This window comes from Colletes latitarsis, chromosome 12 (assembly GCF_051014445.1).
Source record: "Colletes latitarsis isolate SP2378_abdomen chromosome 12, iyColLati1, whole genome shotgun sequence".
NCBI classification, from domain to species: Eukaryota; Metazoa; Arthropoda; class Insecta; order Hymenoptera; family Colletidae; genus Colletes; species Colletes latitarsis.
This window is the reverse complement of record NC_135145.1, coordinates 25,193,786-25,208,692: the sequence shown is the minus strand read 5'-3', so window position 1 is coordinate 25,208,692 and position 14,907 is coordinate 25,193,786. Positions and strand designations below refer to the sequence as shown.

General features: G+C 33.2%; 2 protein-coding genes across 2 annotated transcripts in view; one reads left to right on the top strand and one right to left on the bottom strand.

The window, feature by feature from the left end:
* Muted (biogenesis of lysosome-related organelles complex 1 subunit 5) overlaps positions 1 to 6,851 on the bottom strand; it is a 137,029-nt gene extending 130,178 nt beyond the window's left edge. The window contains exon 1 of the mRNA XM_076779765.1: positions 6,848 to 6,851. The gene's annotated coding sequence lies outside the window, so the exon portion shown is untranslated. The remainder of the gene's footprint in view (positions 1 to 6,847) is intronic.
* LOC143348962 (uncharacterized) overlaps positions 1 to 14,907 on the top strand; it is a 438,943-nt gene that overhangs the window by 104,105 nt on the left and 319,931 nt on the right. The gene's annotated exons all lie outside the window — the stretch shown is intronic.

The following is a 14,907-nucleotide window of genomic DNA, read 5'->3' as shown; positions in this document are numbered from 1 at the left end:
ATTTCAGGCCAGAAATGCTTCATGCGAATCTTTAAAACACCATAACTTCTGAACGGATTGAACGATTTTAATGTTCAAAGCGCCAAACGACGCGTATTTTAGTGTAGAATATGTAGAAATTGCAAAAATATAAGAAAAGTTGATCCTTGACCCCGTAAACTGAAAAAAACCCCCTAAAAATGGTACAATTTTCAAATGGCCATAACTACTATAATAGTGAATATATTTCAATGAAACTTTTTCCTGAGATAGAGCTCATGAGTATCTACGAAAAAGTATTAAACAACTTTTCTGTAAGACGTCAAACAAAATTATTAAAAATAAAAAACTAAGTTTCAAGAGAAATCGATAGGGGGTAGTTATTAAATTTTTCGACGTAGAAAAACAATTTCAAATCGTTCAAAAAAAAATACTGTTGGCTGCAGGGGTCAATTATAATCATTTTTGGTGAACAAACCTACCCCCGAAATCCTACCCAGTTTCCAGAAAAAAATTCGAGAAGTTCTGAAATTTTTTGACAAAATTAAAAAATTTCAAATCGTTCTAAAAAAAATACTTGTGCCTGCAGGGGTCAATTACAATCATTTTTGGTCAATAGACATACCCTCGAAATCCTAATCATTTTCGAGAAAAAAATTCTTTAACGAAAATATAATTTCTGGCCAGAAATGTCATTCCAAAATTTCATTCGAATCTTTAAAACACCATAACTTTTGAACGGATTGAACGATTTTAATGTTCAAAGCGCCAAACGACGCGTATTTTAGTGTAGAATATGTAGAAATTCTAAAAATATTCGGAAAGTTGTTCCTTGACCTCGTAATGTTAGAAAAACCCCAAAAAAATTCTTCAATTTTCAAACAGCCATAACTCCTACAATAGTGAATATATTTCAATGAAACTTTTTTCCAAAGTAGAGCCCATAGGTACCTACAAAAAAGTATTAAACATCTTCTCTGTAAAACGTTAAACAAAATTACTAAAAATGAAAAACTGTGGGCAGGTGCCCAAATTTTTCAACTTACTTCGCCTAGTCGATCAGTGGTGGCGCCACCATGACGCAAGCCACCATGGTGCGCCATCTTGATTAGTCAGTGCGTCTCGCGACACGCGAGAGAGAAGACGTATCAGAGAGGTTCTCTTCACAAATTATTGCTTTTTACACTGTTTAACATAAAAAATCGCGTTTTACAGTAGAAAAGCCCCTTAAATTGTAGTAGAAAACCAAAATAATCTCAAGTCTAGATCTTTCAGTCCTGTACTTTGTTTTTTAAGACAGAACGAATCGATTCCCCGAGAAAAATAAATTAAAAAGCGAGTTTGGAGCCGCGACTGGGTGGATTCAAAGAAAAGTCGAGCACGTTTCGCCTTCGTTCCATCTCTGATCGGTCCCTTTCATTTCCATCTCGAGTTCCTCCAACTCCTCTCACTTCCGTCAGTTTCCTCGGATATCTGGCCGTTTCATCCGGCCAGCCGTCTTCGAGCATTCTTCCGTTGGTCGTTTCCCTCCCCTCTGCTCAATCTCCCTTAACGATTTCTCCCCTGCCACGACGCATTCGTTGCCAAGATATAAGCCAAACGGTCAAAGGGACGCGGCACAAAGGTCCCTCGACGGTCGAAAACTTTTTAGTCGAATTTTACGTCAGCTAACCGGAAGCGACGCCAAACCCCCGGCGACCTAACGCGTTTAGCATTCTACGTGATTACACTTACCTTTCGTTATTTTCTGCAATGTTCTTTATACTTGGTGTTTTAATAGTTGATTCTTTTAATAAAATTTGGAAATATTGGGATCTTTATTGTAGGTTCAACTGGGGGATGAAATTATAAAATACACTTATTTTTTGTTTATTATTTCCCCCCATTTTCTGCAACGTTCCTTATATTGCAAGAGCAAGGATTTAATAATTGATTCTTTTATTAAAATTTGGAAATATTGGGATCTTTATTGTAGGTTCAACTGGGGGATGAAACTATAAAATACACTATAAAGCTTGTAGAGGTATAGAAAATTAGTATTTCTAGAGTTCTACGTGATTACACTTACCTTTCGTTCGTTATTTTCTGCAATGTTCTTTATACTTGGTGTTTTAATAGTTGATTCTTTTAATTAAATTTGGAAATATTGGGATCTTTATTGTAGGTTCAACTGGGGGATGAAATTATAAAATACACTTATTTTTTGTTTATTATTTCCCCCCATTTTCTGCAACGTTCCTTATATTGCAAGAGCAAGGATTTAATAGTTGATTCTTTTATTAAAATTTGGAAATATTGGGATCTTTATTGTAGGTTCAACTGGGGGATGAAACTATAAAATACACTATAGAGCTTGTAGAGGTATAGAAAATTAGTATTTCTAGAGTTCTACGTGATTACACTTACTTTTGGTAATTTTCTGCAATGTTATTTATACTTCATTGGTGTTTTAAGAGCAAGGATTTAATAGTAGATTCTTTTATTAAAATTTGGGAATATTGGGATCTTTATTGTAGGTTCAACTGGGGGGATGAAACTATAAAATACACTATAAAGCTTGTAGAGGTATAGAAAATTAGTATTTCTAGAATTCTACCACGATGTGAACAAATACAAAGCATTGAAGCATTTACAAGAATTGTTTTGAATTTATGTTAGGAGAAAATTAAAAAACACTAATATTAGTTGACTATAGACAGTTGCATCCACACTGAAAAATTTTAATGGGGGATTCTAGAGGCCAAAATAAGACGAAAATCAAGAATATCAATTTCTTCACTGAAGCTTTGTTAAAAAGTTATTAACAATTAAATTCAAAAATTTCAAATCGTTCTGGAAAAATTATTTTTAGCTAGGGGGGTGAATTACAATCATTTTTGGTCAATATACATACCCCTAAAATTCTACCCACTTTCGAGAAAAAAATTCGAGAAGATGGGAAATTTTTCGACGATATTAAAATATTTCAAATCGTTCTGAAAAAAATATTGTTAACTGTGGGGATGAATTACAATCATTTTTGGTGAATAGACATACCCCCGAAATTCTACCCACTTTCGAGAAAAAAATTCGAAAAGATGTGAAATTTTTCGACGAAATTAAAATCATTCAAATCGTTCTGAAAAAAATCCTGTTAGCTGTGGGGGTGAATTACAATTATTTTTGGTCAATATACATACCCCCGAAATTCTACCCACTTTCGAGAAAAAAATTCTTTACCGAAAATATAATTCCAGGCCAAAAATTCTTCCTGTAAAATCTTTAAAACACCATAACTCCTGAATGGATTGGTCAATTTTAATGTTCAAAAAGCCAAACGCCGCGTATTTTGGTGTAGAATATGTAGCAATTACAAAAATATTCGAAAAGTCGGTCTTTAACCCCGTGAACTGAAAAAAACCCCATAAAAGTGGTACAATTTTCAAACGGCCATAATTCCTAGAATAGTGAATATATTTGAATGAAACTTTTTTTTGAAATAGAGTTCATGAATAGCTACAAAAAAGTGTTAAACAACTTTTCTGTGTAGCGTAAAGCAAATTTATTAAAAATAAAAAACGAATTCTTAAGAGAAATCAACAGAGGGTAGGGGTGCCTGAATTTCTCGACGAAAAAAAAATTTCAAATCGTTCCAAAAAAAATACTGTTGGCTGCAGGGGTCAATTACAATTATTTTTGGTGAAGAGCCATACCCCCGAAATTCTACCCAGTTTCTAGAAAAAAAATTCAATAGCTGTAGGAAATTTTTCAGCGAAATTAAAAAATTTCAAATCGTTCTGAAAAAAATATTGTTAGCTGTAGGGGTGAATTATAATCATTTTTGGTGAATAGACATACCCCCGAAATCCCACGCATTTTCGAGAAAAAAATTCATTAATGAAAATATAATGTCTGTTTATGAATGAATGATTCCCCTCAAATTTCATGTGTCTCAAATCGTTTTGGAAAAAATATTTTCTATTGCAGGGGTCAATTACAATCATTTTTGGTCATTACACATAACCCCAAAATCTTGCGCATTTTCGAGAAAAAAATTCATTACGATTGAAACTTTAAAAATTAATAACTTTTTAACGAAGCCTCGATCAACAAATTGTTATTCTTGATTTTCGTCTTATTTTGGCCTCCAGAATCCCCCATTAAAATTTCCCCTAGGGGAACACCCTCCATAAACAAAAACGAAATTCATTACAGTTACAAAAATAAAAATTCTTTCAAAGATACAAATTTCCAAAACTGCAAACTGTAAAATAAACCATTTTACTTAGACTTTGACCAAAATCCTCAAACCCATAAGCAATCATTAACAAATAAATCGAATCAAAACCAAAACAAACAATTACATAAGTAAACAAAGTAAATTCTGCACAATAAAACATTCAATGCTGTCGAAACAAGCATTTCGAAGAGAAATATTTCGGTGAAAAGCATTATCTGAACCGTGTTATGCGAATAAAAGCAGCTCAAGCATGGACTTGGACCACGTCGTCATCCGACAAACGACTTTCCCAAACAACACGACGATTAGCCCATAAATGGGAATTAGCATTTCAATTGTACCGTGGGTGGCTACGAGATTAGGTTTGTCCGGTGTTTTTTTCACAATAACAGAAGATCACGACCTGCGCGCCCAGAAACAGATAACTGAATTAATAAATTAGTTAATGGCCGTACCAATGAATTGACAGATACCAGACAGGAAGATCGCCGCTCGAGTTGCGTTTTAAATTTTAAATTTAGCGTGGGATCAATGGGGACGCCAATCTCTATGTTAAAAATATTGATTCACAAACGACAGCAATTTCAAAACGGTCTGGAAAAATTATTGTCGGTTGCAAGGGTTAATTACAATCATTTTTGGTGAATAGACATACCCTCGAAATCCTCCCCAGTTTCGAGAAAAAAATTCATTACTGAAAATCTAATTTGGCGCCAAAATTTCTCGACGAAAAAATTTTGCAAATCGGTCTGGAAAAAATTATTGTCGGTTGCAAGGGTCGATTGCAATCATTTTTTGTCATTAGACATACCCCCGAAATCTTGCGCATTTTCGAGATAAAAATTCATTACTGAAAATCTAATTTGGCGCCAAAATTTCTCGACGAAAAAATTTTGCAAATCGTTCTGGAAAAATTATTGTCGGTTGCAAGGGTTAATTACAATCATTTTTGGTCATTACACATACCCTCGAAATCCTGCGCATTTTCGAGAAAAAAATTCATTACTGAAAATCTAATTTGGCGCCAAAATTTCTCGACGAAAAAATTTTGCAAATCGGTCTGGAAAAATTATTGTCAGTTGCAAGGGTCGATTGCAATTATTTTTGGTGAATAGACATACCCCCGAAATCCTTCGCATTTTCGAGAAAAAAATTCATTACTGAAAATCTAATTTGGCGCCAAAATTTCTCGACGAAAAAATTTTGCAAATCGGTCTGAAAAAATTAAATCGGTTGCAAGGGTCGATTGCAATCATTTTTGGTCATTACACATACCCTCGAAATCCTCCCCACTTTCGAGAAAAAAATTCATTACTGAAAATCTAATTTGGTGCCAAAATTTCTCGACGTAAAAATTTTGCAAATCGGTCTGGAAAAATTATTGTCGGTTGCAGGGGTCGATTGCAATCATTTTTTGTCATTAGACATACCCCCGAAATCTTGCGCATTTTCGAGAAAAAAATTCATTACTGAAAATCTAATTTGGCGCCAAAATTTCTCGACGAAAAAATTTTGCAAATCGGTCTGGAAAAATTATTGTCGGTTGCAAGGGTCGATTGCAATCATTTTTGGTCGTTAGACATACCCCCGAAATCCTGCGCATTGTCGAGAAAAAAATTCATTACTGAAAATCTAATTTGGCGCCAAAATTTCTCGACGAAAAAATTTTGCAAATCGATCTGGAAAAATTAATTTGGTTGCAAGGGTCGATTGCAATCATTTTTTGTCATTAGACATACCCCCGAAATCCTCCCCAGTTTCGAGAAAAAAATTCGTTACTAAAAATATAATGTCTGATCATGAATGAATGATTCCCCTAAAATTTCATGTCTTTCGAATCGTCCTGAAAAAAATACTGCTAGCTCTGGGGGTCGATTACAATCATTTTTGGTGAACAGACATACCCCCGAAATCCTCCCCATTTTCGAGAAAAAAATTCGAGAAGTTGTGAAATTTCTCGACGGGGGAAAAAAAAAATTTCAAATCGTTCTGGAAAAAATATTTTTAGTTGCAGGGGTTAATTACAATAATTTTTGGTGAACAGACATAACCTCGAAATCCTGCGCATTTTCGAGAAAAAAATTCAAAACTGTCGAAACTTTAAACGTTAATAACTCTTTAACGAAGCCTCAATTAAGAAATTAATATTCTTGATTTTCGTCTTATTTTGACCTCTAGAATCTATGTTTTCAATTCGATAGTATTTCAGGTAAATATCAGCATTCAAAACAAAGAATTAATCAATTTTGAATAAAAAAAATTGCAATAATTGCCCAAATAAATGTTCCAAGTGACATTTCGTCCTGTTCCTCAAAGTAGATGTACCTGATTTTAGTCAGACGCCTCTGTACACGGACGAGAAAGCAAAGAAAACGTAAGTACGCTTGAGAGTAGTTCTACGAGGCTCACGGCTTTACGGGACACACGTTCGAGGAATAAGAATTAGATTCAATTACCGACGGCATTCAACGCGCGTCCATTTGCATAAACTTTGCCCCCGTAAACTGTCGACTCGTTCCACGCGGCATGTTGCGTTGTTTCTGGCCGGAGTTTGATAGCAACTGAACCAGCTCAAAAGACGTCACTAGCAGAAATTGAATATCCATAATCCATACTCGCTGTTCACTTACCAACTATACAAATTCTAATTGAAATCGCGTTACAAAAATGTCTTTGGTTCCAAAATTGGTGAATTTATTTCGTGAAAGTTCTAGCCTAGACTTTTTGTGATTTTTTTTTTTAGTGATAGGTAGCCTCTTTTGTACTGAAACTTTGTGGATATATTTAGTCAGCTTACGAGCATGTACAGTATTTTTTTCATGGAAAAATATTAAAAATTGTGGGAGTTATAGCTTGTTTAATTGCTCTCAAAAAGGTGCCCCAATGGCTTTCAGAATTCCTGATAATTTTAAACAGAGGGGGTTGAAGTATTTGCAATCTCGTTAGGAAGGTTGTAGTTATAGCAGGAATTAAGGAGAAGTCAAAATTTTGATAAATAAAAAAATGGCGACGCTTCAAGTTCCGAATTTCTATTTGTTAATCGTTCGTTTGTCTTTAGCGTGTTAAAAAAAATAGTAAAACTCAATATTTTTTAAAATCTGTACTCCCAGGTATAAAGACGTGTCTGCTGAATATTTTCCCCAAATTTGAAGTAAATCGATCCGCTAAATCTCGAAATATCACATAAGCCAGTTGAAATGCGTTTTTTTAAACAAAAAGGTATAACTCTCGCAATTTTCAATATTTTTCGATGAAAAAAATACTGTACATACCTAAAAGACAAATAAATATGTCTGCAAAATTTCATTGCGAAACAACCTACCTGTCGTTAGAAAAAAAATCACGAAAAAAGGTCGAAGAAAGGTGACAGTAGTAAAGGTCAACCATAAGTCAGACGCCCACGATTAATATGTTTTACTGCTTACGAATGCCTCTAAAACACTTGTGTTCCTCTATATTCTAAAGTCACACGTTAGTTAAACAAATTATCTATCGTTTTTATCAAAATTTTCGTATTGTAATCGGTTTTTAAGTGAAATAATATTTGTATGCGAATGTTTTTCCCAGTTGTAACAATTTTTGTAACAGTGTCAATACGGTGTTTTCGAACTCTCGCTACGTGCAAGTTTTTTTTTATTCTCATGAATGAAGAAACTATAAAAGGAAAGCGATTCATTGGTGCAGACGAAGTGGAAGAAAAATTGCCCGAGGCAATAAACAGTATTCCCGCTGCAGAGTCCTAGAACTGTTTCCACTGTTGGAAATAACGCTGGTAGAAATGTATTGGCTCGAATGGAGAGTAGTTTCGAGGAGTAGAATATCAAATTGCACGAGATTATCAAAATTATGAGAGGATAATGCAAATTCTATTAAAATTTATTTACTTTATTTTAGTAAAGTGTTTTTAAAATGGTATTGGTAACTAAAAATAATATACAGGGTGTTCTAGGGGATTCTAGAGGCCAAAATAAGGCGAAAATTAAGAATACTAATTTCTTGATGGAGGCTTCGTTAAAAAGTTATTAATTTTTAAAGTTTCGCCTGAACTGAATTTTTTTCTCGAAATTGGGTAGGATTTCGAGGGTATGTGTAATGACCAAAAATGATTGTAATTGACCCCCACAATTGAATATATTTTTTTTAGAACGATTTGAAATTTTTTTTTTCGTGGAAAAATTTAGAAACTACCCCCTGTCGATTTTTCTTGAAAATTCGTTCTTCATTTTTAATAATTTTGTTTGGCGCTCTACAGAAAAGTTGTCTAATACTTTTTTGTGCATACCTATGGGCTCTACTTTAGAAAAAAGTTTCATTGAAATATATTCACTATTATAGGAATTATGGCAGTTTGAAAATTGAAGAATTTTTTGGGGGTTTTTCTAACATTACGAGGTCAAGGAACAACTTTCCGAATATTTTTAGAATTTCTACGTATTCTACACTAAAATACGCGTCGTTTGGCGCTTTGAACATTAAAATCGTCCAATCCGTTCAAAAGTTATGGTGTTTTAAAGATTCGCATGAAGCATTTCTGGCCTGAAATTATGTTTTTGATGAGGAATTTTTTTCTCAAAACTGGGTAGAATTTCGAGGGTATGTATAATGACCAAAAATGATTGTAATTGACCCCCACAACTGAATATATTTTTTTTAGAATGATTTGAAATTTTTTTTCTTCGTCGAAAAATTTAGGAACTACCCCTGTCGATTTTTCTTGAAAATTCGTTCTTCATTTTTAATCATTTTGTTTGGCGCTCTACAGAAAAGTTGTCTAATACTTTTTTGTACATACCTATGGGCTCTACTTTAGAAAAAAGTTTCATTGAAATATATTCACTATTATAGGAATTATGGCTGTTTGAAAATTGAAGAAAATTTTTGGGGTTTTTCTAACATTACGAGGTCAGGGAACAACTTTTCGAATATTTTTAGAATTTCTACATATTCTACACTAAAATACGCGTCGTTTGGCGCTTTGAACATTAAAATCGTCCAATCCGTTCAAAAGTTATGGTGTTTTAAAGATTCGCATGAAGCATTTCTGGCCTGAAATTATGTTTTTGATGAGGAATTTTTTTCTCAAAACTGGGTAGAATTTCGAGGGTATGTATAATGACCAAAAATAATTGTAATTGACCCCCACAACTGAATATATTTTTTTTAGAACGATTTGAAATTTTTTTTTTCGTGGAAAAATTTAGAAACTACCCCCTGTCGATTTTTCTTGAAAATTCGTTCTTCATTTTTAATAATTTTGTTTGGCGCTCTACAGAAAAGTTGTCTAATACTTTTTTGTACATACCTATGGGCTCTACTTCAGAAAAAAGTTTCATTGAAATATATTCACTATTATAGGAATTATGGCAGTTTGAAAATTGAAGAATTTTTTTGGGGTTTTTCTAACATTACGAGGTCAAGGAACAAAATTTCGAATATTTTTAGAATTTCTACATATTCTACACTAAAATACGCGTCGTTTGGCGCTTTGAACATTAAAATCGTCCAATCCGTTCAGAAGTTATGGTGTTTTAAAGATTCGCATGAAGCATTTCTGGCCTGAAATTATGTTTTTGATGAGGAATTTTTTTCTCGAAAAGGGGTAGGATTTCGAGGGTATGTCTGCTCACCAAAATTGATTATAATCGACCCCTGCAACTAAAAATAATTTTTTCAGAACGATTTGGAACACATGAAATTTGAGGGGAATCATTCATTCATGAACAGACATTATATTTTCATTAATGAATTTTTTTCTCGAAATTGGATAGGATTTCGGGGGTATGCGTAATGACCAAAAATGATTGCAATCAATTCTTGCAACCGAGAATAATTTTTTCAGAACGATTTTACATTTTTGTAATTCAATTTTTCAATAATTGAATCTTGATTTTCGCCTCATTTCAATATTTATCATAAGAATCCCATTAGAATATTACTAATAAAATTAACTTTGATTCTTACTTCAAATCAGAACGTAAAACAATCATATAAATATTTTTCTATAAAAAAGAACGTTTACAAAGTATTGATTTTCACTAAAAAAAAAGTGTTTCTTTTTCTATTTCGACACAAAAATAAAATATTTCCTATTCTTTTTCAATCAGAGAAGATAAACGAAAAATCGAATGAATTATTAAGAGATAGTAAATTTTAATATACATGTTCATAAAGAATAATTTAGTTTATTTTGAGGTAGCTCCTCGTATAAGAAAGTAAGCCATTATTATTTTCGAGAAGAAAGTTTGCTATTGCTCGACGAAATGATTGTCTTTAAAAGCATTTCGCAACGATGTTCCATAATAATCTATAATGCAAGCATCTCTGCAGATGGGTATCCTTAACAAGGAATTTAAAGTTACCGATCAACTTTAAACTCGAGACTGTCCTGGTAGTTGAAACTTGAAAACTTACACGTAAGTTCACACTCTCCATACATTGCCTTGTACACCGGAAGCTACTTTGCATGTATATTGCTCCATTAGGAAATTCCAGACAAATTTTATTCTTCGCACGCTGTAGCACTTCCGGATCCTCGTATCATTCGCGTTCAGTTAAGGACGAACCGTGAAAATGCGAACAGCCAAATTATTTATCAAGAAATATCGTTTAAATTACTCAAAATCTTTCTATTAAGCTTTTATTTAAATTTCATTCCTTAAATTATTTTAATTTGTATGGAATTTGAAGTTTTTGAGAAAAATACTGTCATATAAACACTAAACTTTTAATTAGATATTTGTTTATGTTTTTCTGAGTTTTTATTAAGATTTTTATTGCACAAAAATACTTGTACTATTTATTTTTGATTCAGTGGGAGTTTTGAAGGTTATTCGAAGAGCAATTTTGTCGAATTCGCTTCAAAGTCTATTTTTGGAATTTGACTAAATGAATTCCTCTGCATTTGCAATAAGAAATCAATAAGTTTCGTTTGTGTTTTTGATTTTTGGGAGCAACTAACTTTCGAAAGTAGTACGATCACGTGAACTTCATTTATTATTGTCTGGTTAGTCCCAGTTGGTTAATCCTAGTATTAGGTATGCCCAAACTTTCGTCGAACAATGTATCTTCGCGACTATTAACCTCGGCCGAAATGCTTCCGAAATTCCGGAAGCTCTCTGAATGAGTGTGTGTGTGTGGGGGTGTGTCCTCAATGCAGACTTCGATTAAAGTTTGCAAACACGTCACTCGAAAAACTAGGTTCCATTAATAAACAACAGGCCAAGTAACAGATCAGGCATTTTTTGAAGGAATCTTGCCTTAAATAAGGAGGTGGTAATATACAGGGTGTTCAGCCACCCCTGGGAAAAATTTTAGACGCCAAAATAAGACGAAAATGAAGAATATCGATTTCTTCACTGAGGCTTCCTTAAAAAGTTGAAAAATTCAATTACAAAAATGTAAAATCGTTCTGGAAAAATTATTTTCGGTTGCAAGAGTTGATTGCAATCATTTTTGGTCATTACGCATACCCCCGAAATCCTATCCAATTTCGAGAAAAAAATTCATTAATGAAAATATAATGTCTGTTTATGAATGAATGATTCCCCTCAAGTTTCATGTGTTTCAAATCGTTCTGAAAAAATTATTTTTAGTTGCAGGGGTTGATTACGATCATTTTTGGTGAAGAGACATATCCTCGAAATCCTACCCCTTCTTCGAGAAAAAAATTCCTCATCAAAAACATAATTTCAGGCCAGAAATGCCTCATGCGAATCTTTAAAACACCATAACTTTTGAACGGATTGAACGATTTTAATGTTCAAAGCGCCAAACGACGCGTATTTTAGTGTAGAATATGTAGAAATTCTAAAAATATCCGAAAAGTTGTTCCTTGACCTCGTAATGTTAGAAAACCCCCCAAAAAATGCTTCAATTTTCAAACAGCCATAATTCCTATAATAGTGAATATATTTCAATGAAACTTTTTTCTAAAGTAGAGCCCATAGGTATGTACAGAGAAGTATTAGACAACTTTTCTGTGGGACGTCAAATAAAATTACTAAAAATGAAAAACGAATACTTAAAAAAACTCGACTGGGGGTAGGGTGCCTAAATTATTTGACGAAAATAAAAATTTCAAATCGTTCTAGAAAAATTATTTTTAGCTAGAGGGGTCAATTACAAGCATTTTTGGTGAATAGACATACCCTCGAAATCCTACCCACTTTCGAGAAAAAAATTCCTAACCGAAAATGTAATGTCTGACCATACGTTGATATGTTTCACTTAAATTTCATGCATATCTTTAAAACATCATAACTCCTGAACGGATTGAACGATTTTAATGTTCAAAGCGCCAAACGACGCGTATTTTAGTGTAGAATATGTAGAAATTCTAAAAATATCCGAAAAGTTGTTCCTTGACCTCGTAATGTTAGAAAACCCCCAAAAAAATGCTTCAATTTTCAAACAGCCATAATTCCTATAATAGTGAATATATTTCAATGAAACTTTTTTCTAAAGTAGAGCCCATAGGTATGTACAAAAAAGTATTAAACAACTTTTCTGTAGGACGTCAAACAAAATTATTAAAAATGAAAAACGAATTTTCATGAAAAATCGACAAGGGGTAGTTCCTAAATTTTTCGACGAAGAAAAAAAATTTCAAATCGTTCTAAAAAAAATATATTTAGTTGGAGGGGTTAATTGCAAGTATTTTTGGTCAATAGACGTACCCTCGAAATCCTACCCCTTTTCGAGAAAAAAATTCCTCATCAAAAACATAATTTCAGGCCAGAAATGCTTCATGCGAATCTTTAAAACATCATAACTCCTGAACGGATTGAACGATTTTAATGTTCAAAGCGCCAAACGACGCGTATTTTAGTGTAGAATATGTAGAAATTCTAAAAATATTCGAAAAGTTGTTCCTTGACCTCGTAATGTTAGAAAAACCCCCAAAAAAATGCTTCAATTTTCAAACAGCCATAATTCCTATAATAGTGAATATATTTCAATGAAACTTTTTTCTAAAGTAGAGCCCATAGGTACCTACAAAAAAGTATTAAACAACTTTTCTGTTGAGCGTCAAACAAAATTATTAAAAATGAAAAACGAATTTTCATGAAAAATCGACAAGGGGTAGTTCCTAAATTTTTCGACGAAGAAAAAAAATTTCAAATCGTTCTAAAAAAAATATATTTAGTTGGAGGGGTTAATTGCAAGTATTTTTGGTCAATAGACGTACCCTCGAAATCCTACCCCTTTTCGAGAAAAAAATTCCTCATCAAAAACATAATTTCAGGCCAGAAATGCTTCATGCGAATCTTTAAAACATCATAACTCCTGAACGGATTGAACGATTTTAATGTTCAAAGCGCCAAACGACGCGTATTTTAGTGTAGAATATGTAGAAATTCTAAAAATATTCGAAAAGTTGTTCCTTGACCTCGTAATGTTAGAAAAACCCCCAAAAAAATGCTTCAATTTTCAAACAGCCATAATTCCTATAATAGTGAATATATTTCAATGAAACTTTTTTCTAAAGTAGAGCCCATAGGTACCTACAAAAAAGTATTAAACAACTTTTCTGTTGAGCGTCAAACAAAATTATGAAAAATGAAAAACGAATTTTCAAGAAAAATCGACAAGGGGTAGTTCCTAAATTTTTCGTCGAAGAAAAAAAATTTCAAATCGTTCTAAAAAAAATACATTTAATTGGAGGGGTCAATTACAAGTATTTTCGGTCATTACACATACCCCCGAAATCCTCCCCACTTTCGAGAAAAAAATTCATTACTGAAAATATAACGTCTGACCAAAACTGCCTTGTTTCCCTCAGAAAAAAAATATGAAATCATTCTAAAAAAATTCTATCTACTTACAGGGGTCAATTACAATAATTTCTGGGTGAATAAACCAACCCTGGAAATTGTAGATAATAAAAAATAAATAAATAAATCTTACAGATAATTGGATGTCCCATATTTGAATGGATAAAAAATGGCGGGGGTGATTTTCCAGGCCAAAGGGCGCTGAAATTACGTCTGTGCACTGTTTACGCGGTTATCGGAAACGCTTTAAAATCGAGAGCGTAATGGCCGCCTGTTTGCCCCTTAATGAATGGACGCAGAGAAACGCGAATAATGTTTCTCTGCGGCAAAGTGGATGGAATTACTCGTAATTCGGTAATGAGCGCTGCGAAACAGCAAGAATCACCATAACCCACATCACGTACACGGCCATATGCGTAATGTAATGCGCGTAATGTCGGTATTATGACAATAGAATCCGTCGCTGCGTTCGCCCGGCTATTTTGTCAACTCGTGCACACGCTGACACGATCCTACACGCTACGAATATATAATTAATTAAACATTAATCATCGTTAAACATTCGTCAAAAATCGAAACAAACTTAATTAATTTTCATCGTTGAAATTCTCCGGAATATTACGTGAATTTAGTGAAATTTTTCGACATCAATCGACAAGTTACTCTTTGACATCCATCGAAGTTCGTGTCTTGTAAATAATAAATTATAATATAAAAACCCAAGTTCCCTACGTGAGTTGGCATGTCAGGGATCGTGCAAAATTATGTAAGACCCAAATGGACTTACTGAACAACGGAAGATTTGGAATATTAATAAAGATATTAAAAATTGAAACGAATATAGTATCGGAATAGAAATGAAATTAATAAATATGCATTGTTTAAAATGTGTTGTGTCTGATATACAGGGCCAACCCTGGGGAAGATTCTAATGGG